This window comes from Dermacentor silvarum, chromosome 11 (genome assembly GCF_013339745.2).
Source record: "Dermacentor silvarum isolate Dsil-2018 chromosome 11, BIME_Dsil_1.4, whole genome shotgun sequence".
NCBI classification, from domain to species: Eukaryota; Metazoa; Arthropoda; class Arachnida; order Ixodida; family Ixodidae; genus Dermacentor; species Dermacentor silvarum.
Genome location: NC_051164.1, coordinates 18,879,545 through 18,892,444, shown reverse-complemented (window position 1 = coordinate 18,892,444; position 12,900 = coordinate 18,879,545). Strand labels below are relative to the sequence as shown.

General features: G+C 45.3%; 1 protein-coding gene across 1 annotated transcript in view; it reads right to left on the bottom strand.

Moving 5' to 3' along the window:
• Nucleotides 1-9,981: 9,981 nt before the first annotated feature.
• Nucleotides 9,982-12,900, bottom strand: part of LOC119433111 (Down syndrome cell adhesion molecule-like protein 1 homolog) — a 41,751-nt gene continuing 38,832 nt past the window's right edge. The window contains exons 9-10 of the mRNA XM_037700254.2: nt 12,108-12,357; nt 9,982-10,068 (exon numbers count right to left, since the gene is read on the bottom strand). The gene's annotated coding sequence lies outside the window, so the exon portion shown is untranslated. The remainder of the gene's footprint in view (nt 10,069-12,107; nt 12,358-12,900) is intronic.

The window sequence follows — 12,900 nt, the reverse complement described above, 5'->3', positions numbered from 1 at the left end:
AGTATTATCTGATGCTTTTATTCAACACTGACGTGAACTACCCAACAAGCTATTACGCGCTGCGGGTACGCATTTAAATAAAAGGCAGACATTTAGTTGCAGTTCTAATAGTGCTGAACTATTAGGTAATATTCCTACGTGAGTCTCACACCCAGTCTACCGAAAGTAAAAACCGCAAGAGCAAACTTATCAAAGGGTTTACATGTCACACTTCAAAGTTGCATTATGGTGCTTGTTTCAGTTTCAGTTTATTATTCTATAGATACAGTGAATGGGTTACGGATAATATACAGACGAGGGTCCCAAAGTTAAAGACTGCAACGGGACCTTCGGTTAACAATAACATTGAAAAAAAAACGTATGAAAGTTAAGCAAGTTATGCAAACCAAACAAAGAACAATCGCGTAAAATGTACCATAGAAAAATTAAGAAAATAGTTGTTAGTATACACTCCTATAGTGCATAAAAATGCTGTCTGTACATAAAAAAGATAGCGTGATTATTGATGTAATCTTAGCAATACAAGTAAAAAAAGCTTAAGGGCATTATTGAATGCAGGAAAGGGTGAAGATTCAATGGTATTGGGCAAAGCATTGCATAGTTTTATGGCCGTGAATGAGGTTGTCATTTTTCCATAATTAGAATGAACAATAGGTAGTAGAAAATTGTAGTTACGTGCAAACCTGGCATTGTTATTATTTATGAGATAACTGGAATCTATGAATTCGTATGAACACTGTTTATTAAGTAATTCACAGAACATACTTGTAAGATGATATTTGAACAAGCTCGAGACAAGAAGGATGTTATTTTCACGAAGTAACAGATTAGCACTCGCGAAAAAACCGCGGTTAGTGAGAATGCGTATTGCTTGATACTGTAAGTGCTGAATAGCCGAGATTATGACAGTAATATCTATTTCCCCAGCAAACAATGCCGTAATTAATGTGACTGTGAATGAAGGCAAAGTATAATGATAATAACGCGTCTTTGAAAAATACGCTCTTGATTTGATTAATGCTCCGATGCCGAAGGTACACTTCTGCTTAATGAAGGCAATGTCTTGAGAAAAATTCAGGTTAGAATCTAATTTGATGCCCCAAAATGATACGCAGTCGGAGACGGGAATGTGATGACCATCTAGAAAATGAAATTAAATTATGGGGTTTTACGTGCCAAAACCAGTTCTGATTATGAGGCACGCCGTAGTGGGGGACTCCGGAAATTTGGACCACCTGGGGTTCTTTAACGTGCACCTAAATCTAGGTACAGATGACCATCTAGAGTTATTTCATGCGTGCTAGGTAGTATTCTTTGGCTTGATCTGAAAATCATGAATTGAGTTTTCGTAGCATTAATAATTAAATGATTGGAAGAACACCATGCAACGATCTGTTCAAGTTCATTGTTTAGTTTCAAGATTAAGGTTGCAAAAGATTTGTCACACAAGGAAATGGTAGTATCGTATGCGTAGGGTACGGAATGTGCAGATTTAAGACACGTGGGTAAATCATTACTATAAATGGAGAATAGTAAGGGACCTAGTATGGAGCACTGTGGTACACCTTGAGGCATTGTTGAGACATAATGTATACCGGCACCAATTCGACATTGGTTACATGGTGTTTGAACACTCTGAAAAGTGCCCAATGTAACCGCATAAAATCACAGTGAAACCGCCACTTAACCAAGCTTCTGCATCTAGCATCATTCTGTCACGTTTTCGCATTCCTGGTCTGTCATTTTTTGCTTGTGGATTGAGTCATGCGCAGTGCTGCCGAAATTTTTTTTAGCGAGGTGCTATGACTAGACAAAAGGGCCATTACTTTTTCACCAAATTTTGCTGCAATGTCGCTAAAATTGTCCCTGGAACTGTCGAGTGAATTCTGAAAAATGTAAACTTTTTGAAACACTATAATATAGATCAACATGGCGCAACGCATCTACCAAAACACTTCACAATCATCTGTCGCCCGTGTGTGTCAGGAATTAGAAGCGAATTTAGCAGGAGGATGTAGCACAGTAATGGTAGTTTACTAGTATATTACTTTACTACTATATATATATATATATATATAGACACGTGTACATGTTTATCTTTCACCGGTGACCGCTTTTCACCGACTAACCTATGTTAAACGTTATCGCTAGACACAGGACGCGCCTGCATGTTTCCGAAGTTTCTCGAACGTTATAGATGCTTCTATCCGTTGTCTGTTGTCACCGACGCTTACGTAATCTGACAGTATCACTGACGCGAATGGTCCAGAACTTTCTGGAAGATACGCGGGCACCAGGGATTAATCTGGAACCTTCGATGACTCATGTATAAAAGCCGACGCGTTTCGCCGCCGATCAGATTTTCGACGATCGCCGACTGTGTGCGCCGCTATCGTAGTGCTTCGAGTGTAACTTGCTTTTGTGGGCAGAGGTTCGCCCAATGAAGAATCAGTTTCATCATTCGCAGTTTTACGACTGTTTACTTCATCGTCACTACTACGTGACTATATATATATATATATATATATATATATATGTATATATATATATATACCACTGATCTCCACTATAATTTGCTGGATGCCGCATCGCCGCTCACCGCGGCGGGCGCAAGTGAAGTCACCGGAAGTTAGGAGACGCCCGGCGGCTTGTCCCGGAAGGAGGTGTCTGCTGCCTTTACCAGTGCGCGTTTTAAGGGGATCAAGCTGCGTTAGAATGGTTTTTTTTTTCGTTCTTTTTTGCGCAATAACAGTTATTCTTTTTTTTCTGTCAGGAACATGCCTTTTTGCCAGTCTGAGCCTGTATTCTTGTAATTTTATTTACTTAAAACAATAATATTGATGACCAGCGTTCGAGTGTCCATCATTCACAATAGCGACGCGATCGGCGCGGGATTCCAGCTTTGGAAAGCAGCTGCATAGAATTACGTGAAACATGGCATCACATCAGGAACTTTCGATTGCAGTAGGGATGTCTCAGGATCGATCGCGATTGGGCTCGCGCAAAACGGCCAACCACATTCGAGAAATTCGTTCCCGATCACGCTTGAACGCGATCGAATATGCTCGGCTACTTATGCGCCAGCAAGGAAACATTTTCCATATTGAATATGTGCTCTAAATTCCGCTTTGCTGTTTTCAGACGGAGTTTATGTATGCTCGTGAGTGATATAGCCAGTTTACAGTGCATGGTGTTATAACTCCTCACTGATGTCCTCCCTTTAACAGATAGCAAACACGGAGTGGTGAATAACAAAAAGTTTGGTGAAGAAAACTCATGCGCATTTATTTGAAATCATATGTTAACTCTATTAACGGTGCAAGGATATGGTACAAAGGATGCAGGCTAATGCACAAAACATCTTGTTTACTATTAAAAGAAAAAAAGCCGGCAGATCCCACGCCATGTGGGAATCGATGTTATGCGAAGCAGTGTGCGGGGAGCCTACAACGTTAACGAAACGACCATGAGAGCACCAAGACGTAGGCGGCTCTTTCATGACCTACATGACACGCATGTCATGAGTCCTCGGGAGTCCCTTTAGCTACACCTAAGAGACCTTAAGGCGAAAGCCATAGTCATGCTTATGACTATGACTTCGGCCATCAAGCTTTAGCCTTTTCCTTCACTTAGTACCACATCCGAACCCATTCCGTTGGTTTTTGAGTGTTGATTTTTTTTCGCTGAGTCATCGTCATTTTTGCTGAGCCATGCTCATGGCTGACTTCTACCAGCCCCCTTTAGTGTTTCCTTCACTTAGTACCCACGTCCAAACCCGTTTCAGTGGTTTTTGAGTGTTATTCTTTTCGCTGGGTCATTGTCATGACCTACATGACACGCATGTCATGACATTTGTGTCATGACCTATCACTTATGTTCGTCATACACTCCTGTCCTACTATGCCGATTTCGGTACCGACCAAGTTAACGAAACGACCATAAGGGCACCAAGACGTAGGCGGCTGTTTCATGACCTACATGATCGACACGCATGCCGTGACATATCATTTATGTTTGTCATATAATCTTGTCATAGTATGCAAACTTTGGTACATACCAAGTTAACGAAACGACCATGAGAGCACAAAGACGTATGCAGCTAGATAGACAGATAGATACTGTCAAAGTAGCAAATGTTCACCAAGGAATGCTTCGCATTAAAAAAAGAAAAACATTCTGGGATCTTTCTTTGTGCACACACTTCAGCAATGCTGATGACTACTGGTTGTGAAAAAGAATGTTAAAATGAATTGAATATCGTAGGGACAGCATCAGGTCATAGCCGCGTTCGTGCTCGCGTGCGGTCGAAACACGACTCCGCGAAGTGGTCGCTACAAAGGCTGCTTCCCGGTGATGGCCTCCACTTGTCTCGCCTTAAGTTTGCAACCCATCGACTGCAAAAATCTCTCCGAGACCACGGGAACCTCTGCATAAAATAAACCAACTTGTAGTGCCTGTGGTTTGCAGTGTTGGGATGCACGCCGAAATGCCAGCGGTACAGCCTTGGTTTTACGCAACGCACAATGGAAATTACACTGATTTGAAAAATGCTTACGCGTGAAACATTTTTCCAAAAGACTTCTCCGGCCTGCGTGTGCAATTCACGGCACAACAAGCAGGCATTTTTGGGCAGAAAAAGAAAACACGTCGAGCGCATGGGAGCTGCAGAGCGATGCGAAGCCGCAAACGGCCGACTTCCGGGACAAGGCCTATCACTTCCGGTAGCTTCAGTTGCGCGCGCTCGAAGCGCCATCCAGCCCCCTATAGTACAGATCAGTGATATATACATATATTGAAAGGGGGAAAGAGGTACTGGGATCGATACCCAGCAGCTCCACCACATGAAAGGGGGATTTATTGAAGCTCGTCCGAGCTTCAATAGGGGCGAAGCTCTTTAGGGTGTGGGTCGTTCCCTCCTCTGTAGTAGTAGTAGTAGTAGTAGTAGTAGTAGTATGTAGCCACCTGTAGTTTTATGAAGTGTTTACTAGATGGCGTTCCGCTTCCACTTCCGGTTCCGGTTCCACTTTGCGCGCTTTCCGTGCGAACGCGTGCAAAACGCCGACGGCGTCGGCAACAGTTCTGCGCGTTGCTGGCGCTGCTGCATGTCCAAGTTTATATAGCTGATAAAACTACCTTGAGTAGACCCCATGGCTGCTTTGCATACTACTCAGGGTTCCCCTGCGGGAAGATGGTGTAATTTTTATGCACAGTCCTAGCTGTTGGCATCAGCAGCTCGAGCTCGGGTCTTGCGCCGAAGCGATGGCAGAGCCCACGGCGCCTACATGCATATTCCCCACTATATATATATATATATGTATATATATATATATATATATATATATATAATATATATATATATATATATATATATATATATATAATTTAAAAGCTTTAATTTAAAAGCGATTTTTTACCTACCCAGTTCTTGTTTCACCTTTCCCATCAAATTACATGTTCTCTTCTTCCTGCTCTAATTTTCAATACGCGCCATATTTCCCCTTTGTCGCTGGCTTTGCACTGTGCGCAATGTCACTAAATATACCGTATAGCACATATTTGCAGTACTATCAATATTCGGAAACAAATTTATCGCACCACTACTACCGGCCCGAGCGCGGCGATAGGTGATTGGGGTGATGTTGGAACTTGCCGGTTCAGTCTGGCCGCCGAAGTCGCCAATTGCCGCGCCTCTAGCCCATCTTTCCGGATTTATACTTTAATTAGAATGAAATGTATGTCCACCCTCACGAATAAAACATATTTCTCTTCGAATAATCTGGTGGCACTCTGGAAAAACTAAACGTTGTACCCATTTGTGAGGATGGGTACAACGTTTACGTTTTATTACTTCATTCCACGGGGAATGAAGTAATACGTACGTTTCCGTGAACATCTAATAATGCCACGATACCGTACTACCTATAGCGAGTGTTGTCTGGTAACATTCTCCGTACTCTGTATATGCATTAAATTGCATAGCTCCGCATAAGCAGGTACTTATTCAGCTGACCTTTTCATCCAATTGATAGGTCTCAGTCGTATATAGCCAACTACTCCGTAGCGTGCCGAGCTCACCCTCGCTCAAGGGACTCAACTTGCTAGTGAGACTTTCACCGCATATACTGAGGGGATATTGTGGTTGTGTAAGCAGGTGAACCCAATTATGTAAGAAGAAAAAGACGGCCATCTACTCAAGGGGATCGCTGAGGACGTCTGCAATTTCCTCATCGGCAGGGATAATATGAACTCGGTTTCTGACGTCATACGACATTTCCGCACCTTCGAAACCTAGAAGACGCGCCGAATAACTACCAAGTTCGGTCTGTTGGCCAGTGTAACGACGGTGGCAAGCGTTGACGTGAGCTCGTCGTCGGACCTGGGCTCAACGATACGCCAATCGTTCGTGAAGCGCTACTCCGACGCGAAGACGTTCGTTCATGCGCACCACGTTTTGCTAGTACCTGCTCTTCGCAGGACGCTGAATTCTCACGGCCTACTCATATCTGGCAATCAATGAACGCCGTGGACGTCGAAGTCCGACCACCAACCCTGCTCTCATCTCACCCGCCAATATCGACGACCCTCAAGAGGTTATGATACGGATACCGGTGTTAGTGATTCTGCCTATTCACACGTGTGTGTCTACCTCGAAGAGCAGCGCATGCATCGATCTCCGCCTTCCCCTGTGTGTTATCACTGCGGTGCACCTGGCCACATCGCACGGTTCTGCGCACGCCTACAGTCATCACGGTAAGAGCGACCAGCTGTGCGCCCTCGGCTCTATGATGGACCCCCCGGTGCTAGGTGGCCGACCTGCACGAGGACAGACGAAAGGAAGACGTTGACAACACGACATAGCGCATTGTGTTGTCAAAGTCTTCCTTTTGTCTTCGTCCGCTGGCGCTAAAAATGTTATCCAAGTTAGAAGTACCAACATGCCCAATATACATCTGCGTTGCAGAATACTGGTCTATAGGAGAGCCATATACATCTTTTCTGTCCACTTTAAATGCGCTATTAGATGCAATTTATATTTTTTCATAGCTGAATTGCAGCGTTAGGGAGAAACTTGATAGTTTCGTTTTCTGAAAACTTGCGACATTCAAGTATATTTATTTTGGAATATGGACGGCCTAAACTGAAAATTTCATGCCAACAGTCACTAGGTTCTAACTTTTATTATAAATCCAACAAACCTAATCAAATTTGGTGCTGTGGTTGCCGAGATAAACGATTTCTCCTTTCCCATGTATTTATATAGGAGCCCTCGAGCTCAAGCTTCCTCTTAGGAAAAGAAAATACAGAATGCCTATGAAGGCCTGTGGTGCACTGAAACGAGTTAGGCGTGGCGGCTTCCAAACTGAAAACGTGTTCAGCCAAAAGTGAACAAATCTCTGCAGAAGCCAAAACGTGTAACACATTTGACCAGACCTCATTGGTTGGCGTTTCCGCGCGGAAGCGGAAACATCTGACTCTTTTGACTATAACATATTGCATGCCAAATACTCTGATTTTGGCCCTCTCATTGCAACCATGAAACTTCAATCTCGCAGAAGTTAGTGAGACACAATTTTGAGTAGACATGCACGATTCGAGACTCCGGCCGGCCAGTTATACAGCGAAGCTGTATACCTTTACCAGCCAAAGAAATTTTCGTGTCGTTGGCGTCAGCAAAAAAAAAAACAAAACGCCAGGCTAAAAATTGAATAACAACCGCATATCTCCTTTGAAATCTGGCGTACAGCATACAGCGCAGCACTCGTTTTCAAAAAAAAAAACCCCACAAAACAAGCATCAAAACCGCATGATGGATGATAAGCCACGCGTGAACAATGGGAACACCCTCCGACGCGTTCCGGTAAAGATTAGGTTTACAGCTGCTTCGAAAGGGGTTGACGTTATTCAAAACTCTCGTGTGAAGTGCAAACCGTATAGTGTATGAGAATGACGTCTGCGAATAATGCGAAGCACGTTCCTTCTCCCGCGTATGTTTCCCGGTAAAGATTACGGTTGCGTAAGCTACTCTGAGTGGAAAAGTACCCAAAAGCATAGAAATCACGTAGTGACGTCACCATGGTCTAGAAGCTCAACATTTCGACAGAATTACCTGTCTGGTTGGGAAAATTGATTAAGACTTAGAGATTGACACCAACCAAATAAGAAATTTACTAGCCCGACGTTTCGGAACCAATTCGGCTTCTTCTTCAGGGGGTATTCTTCGGAGGTGGCGGTGTGCCGCTTTTAAAAGGTCCGTCGTAACAAAGGAGAGGAAGGGGGAGAGAGCGTAAGGTGCGGAGACACTTGGCAGGGCACCTGTTCTAGACAGACAAAATAGGTGGTGGGGGTGGGGTGGTGGGGGGGGGGGGGCTTCGGCGTCGCTGGTCGGCTGGGTTGACCGATGCTGGGAGCCCTTTAGTCGCGAGAATGCGTTGACGAGAGACAGGGGGGGGGGGGGACGAGTTGTTTTGGTGTTGCTGACCTAGAGCGGGGGGGTGCTTTCTTCCCTTCGTCGCGTCTGCAAGGCCATGAACATACAAAGAAGGAAGAATGCCCTTCACGCGGTTTATATTACCCGCCGTGTTCTGGATGTGCCAAGACTGTCCACCAAAAGGCCGTCCACCAAAAGAAAAAGCTCAAGGCGTCGTCTATAAAATCAGCTGTGCCGACTGTCCGGAGTCGTACATCGGGGAAACCAAAAATCTAAAAGAAAGAATCAGACACCATGAAAACGACTTCAGAACATTCAACCGAATACGCAGCGCCGTCGCCGAACATTCCGAAGACGCCGACCACAAGATTTCTTTCCAAGAAACCCAAATCCTTCAAACAGAGACAGACTGGCGAAAAAGGCTACTACTCGAGTCTTGGCACATTCAGAACACGGCGGGTAATATAAACCGCGTGAAGGGCATTCTTCCTTCTTTGTATGTTCATGGCCTTGCAGACGCGACGAAGGGAAGAAAGGACCCCCCGCTCTAGGTCAGCAACACCAAAACAACTCGCCTCGCCCCTGTCTCTCGTCAGCGCATTCCCGCGACTAAAGGGCGCCCAGCATCGGTCAACCCAGCCGACCAGCGACGCTTCGGCCCCCCACCCCCACCACCTATTTTGTCTCTCTAGAGCAGGTGCCCTGCCAAGTCTCTCCGCACCTTACGCTCTCTCCCCCTTCCTCTCCTTTGTTACGACGGACCTTTCAAAAGCGGCACACCGCCACCTCCGAAGAATACCCCCTGAAGAAGGAGCCGAATTGGTTCCGAAACGTCGGGCTAGTAAATTTCCTTATTTGGTTGGAGTCAATCTCTAAGTCTTCACCATGGTCTAGCAACTCATTCAGTTCATTCCAGGCTACGACGGATAGACCACGGAAAGTAAAGACGCCAGAAGAACAGCGTGAATATAATGTCGTTGTGAAGTAATAAAGGGTGTGGTTAAGTACATTTCACTTGTCTCTGGTTTCACTCTTTGTAGAGCCACGTGTGTGAATTCAAGACACATCACAATGGGTAATCGTTGTGGGTGTCGTTTACAGCTTCGCTGTCCAACCACCATCACAGCGTGGATTGGAGCCACAGTTTTTGGCTGTACTTCTTTATTGGAAAGCGCTATCGTGACCAGAGAGCGCGGAAAATTCGTAAAACTTTTTGCATCAGTTAAAGTAAGGGTACCGCATGGGTACACGGTCACCATCTGTTTACAGCAAGGAAATCGAGTTCTCTTTGTTGTCTTGATTGCGCCTAAGTTTTGTGTTGTTATTGTTTTCACGGACACGTTTCATGGAGAAGAGGCGACTTAAGTCCATTCGAAAAAACGAGGGAAAGAGAAAGGATCTGCTATAGGTAAAAATCCCCTATCCTACGTTTAGAGAAATAAGAATTCCCTAGCCTAAAGGTTGGCATAGGTCTAATACTCCGAGTCTCATTTTCGTCTCATATTTTCTAACCTCTGCCATGAAGCATGATGAAGCGTAATGGCAAGCTTTCAATTTGGTTGATTTTGCCCGAGAGAAGCAAAGGGGAGAATATACTTGCCGATTATTGGCGCAGTGAGCCGGTAGCCATACAAGGTTTCCTGAAAAGAATAGCCATTCGTCACCAGACATCTTTCACGAAAACAAATGCTGTGTCAACGATTATGCTTTTTCCAAATGCTTTCTTTCGAAGCTGTAAGGGCTACCACCATTCGAGGGTGCACAAATCATGAGTTGAGACCTTTTTGAACATAAACTAGGTCGACTCTTGCATCATTGCCGGTTTTCGATTCTAAAAAAAAGAAATTCACCGGTGGTTACGATACTCTGAAATGCGAAATTTGAGCTGATCGCGTGGGTGACGCGTGGACGCGATTCACAGCAGCCGCCGCCGACAGACCTCCCAGACGGCGCCATCTCGGAGCCATCGTCGCCGCACTACGCTTTTCTTCTCACGCTTTCGCTACACCCTCCTCCTGCTCCGGTTTCCTCCTCGCGTCTTTCATCCCCAGCTGCGCTCTGCGTTCGCTCTTTCATCCTTCGCTGCTCTCGTTCGCTCGGTTACGCCGACGCTCGCCGCAGCAACGGGTGCCTAGGAGCTGCGCTCTAAATGTCTAAACACAGCAAGCTTTGAAAATATGCACTCTGCGCATTCATATGTAGCAGACATGCAAAACAGCTGCGAACCCGGCTGGTCGGAATGCTCTCATTTTCCAAGATGAGCTGTGTCTGCGTTAATGGTGAATATCAGCAATCAGCCACTGCAACTTAGGCGCGAAAGAGCTAGATTAGCCGTTTATATCCATTACTACACGGAGTATTAGGACGTTCGTCTGCACATTTCTCACCCTTAGACTACTGCCTGGTTTACATGAACTCGGCAAGAGCGAGTCGAGTCAGAAGCCGAGCCGATTCATCTCAGCTCGACCGCGTTCATATGAGTCTTGCCAAGCGGATAAGGCGAGTCAACCCGCTCCTAGCAGGCAGGGTAACCTAACTTGCCTTGACATTCGCTCTGCTCGACCCCCTAGGGTTTACATTGTTCCAACAAAATGATTTGTGCGTGACAAGCCAAATCAACACTTGATCGGGCTGCTGTAAACGCAGCCTAAAGTATAATTTGACATATTTATTGCCGGAAGCCTATTGGAAAGCTCGAGCATTGGAAACCTTCCACGAATGAACATCATTAGCGAGATCTTGAGCTGAGGCCGTACACTAAGATGAAAACAACTGTACAGGATAGCTACATTACTTTCTTTGTCCTTCGCCTGGTAACCATGTGCTGTAATTCGTTGTATACCACAATAAGAAGCAAATCCTGCTACTACTGTCGTCAAGTCTTCCAGTCGAGTTTTGTTGGAATTGATAGAGCGCTGTAATCAATAATTCGCACCACAATGCATCAGCTCGGCGTCCCCAGCGCCTACACAAACAGCACCGGCAGCTATCCACTTGGAGTATCGCGCTTCAATCGCTCAGTGTTGTACAATGCCTGACAATTTAAACGCGATACTCCGAGCGCATAGCTGCCGGTGCTGTTTGTACCACCGGTAGGCGCTGGGGACGCCTAGCTGATGCACTGTGGTATACAATGAAAGCAAGAGCACTTGGGACGCAATGTGACTGCATCTGGCCCCCCAGCGGTGGTCGGTACGAAATGCGCCCACCACCATGCGGTCTGATTATCGCGTTTACATCGCTGAGCGCCGTACCACAAGGATTTGTATAATCGGCTCTCTCGTACCGTACTTCATAGTGCAGGCCAGCTCACTCTTTGCTTAACGCAACGTTGTCAGCGCAATGGCTCACTCAGAAAGGGACATCCATATTTAGTCGAGGATTCGCACAGGTGCTGTATCAAATAATATCCGATCGATACCCCCCCCCCCCCAAAAAAAATAAAAAAATTAAAAAAGCGATGGCGAGAACCTACGTTGCAAAGTTTCGCAATAAATGTTTAGAATCGCAAGTAGAAAAAAAAATTAGTGCTCTGATTTTTACATACACCTCAGTTTTACAGTCTCCGGAACAACCGTGCATTCCCACTGCATCATCATCATCATTATTAGCCTATATTTATGTCCACTGCAGGACGAAGGCATACACGACGTTTATCTTGCGAGTTCTTACTACTTACACCCGAGAAATTTGTCTCAGCCGCCCATCCGAAGCTGTACGGAGCACCGGCTTCGAGTGGAGGGTTGGCGAAGCCACCGACGGTGTCTCCAGCACCCACGACGAACCGTATCCCATCGCCAACTTCCTCCGCTGTGAAACTGGCTCCCACGTAGTACCCGAGGTGCAAGTCTTCCGCGGAACTGAAGTTCACAAGCCTTATGGGCGCCACAACTTCGTGCACTTTCTTCACGACCAGCAAGTAGTAGGCTCTGAAAGTACAATGCAGTTACGCACTTCATTATGACTTTAATTAAAACAAATATAGCCTTATTTGTTCATGACAGGTGTGGCGGTCTCGACGTTGATAAATTGCCAGGACACCGCTCTACGTACCGTAATAATTAGGTATATCTTCAAAGACGCACATCACTCGGCATTTTATGCATTATGCTTAGTAACGGCAGCCACTGTGTACAGGAATGTGCCATTCAGTCATGCAAATCGTCTAACGTAGACGCTGCAGCACATCATTCAGCACGGTAATCTTCTTAGCAACTAAGGGAAATAACATACAATTTGAATCGAAATAATGTTTTTCTGGAACAAAATTTCCTGAACTGCAGGAATGTGCGGTTTCCCTCCTCACATTTCCACGCAATTATTAGAGTTTTTGTATATTATATTGTAGGCGGGTGTAGCGCTAAATGCACAAGAAAAACAGCAACATGCACAAAAAAAATACAAAAAAGAACAGCGAAATGCACAAGGAAAGCAGCCCGTTGCGCTGTCATAGTAACGTGCTGTCAACCTTG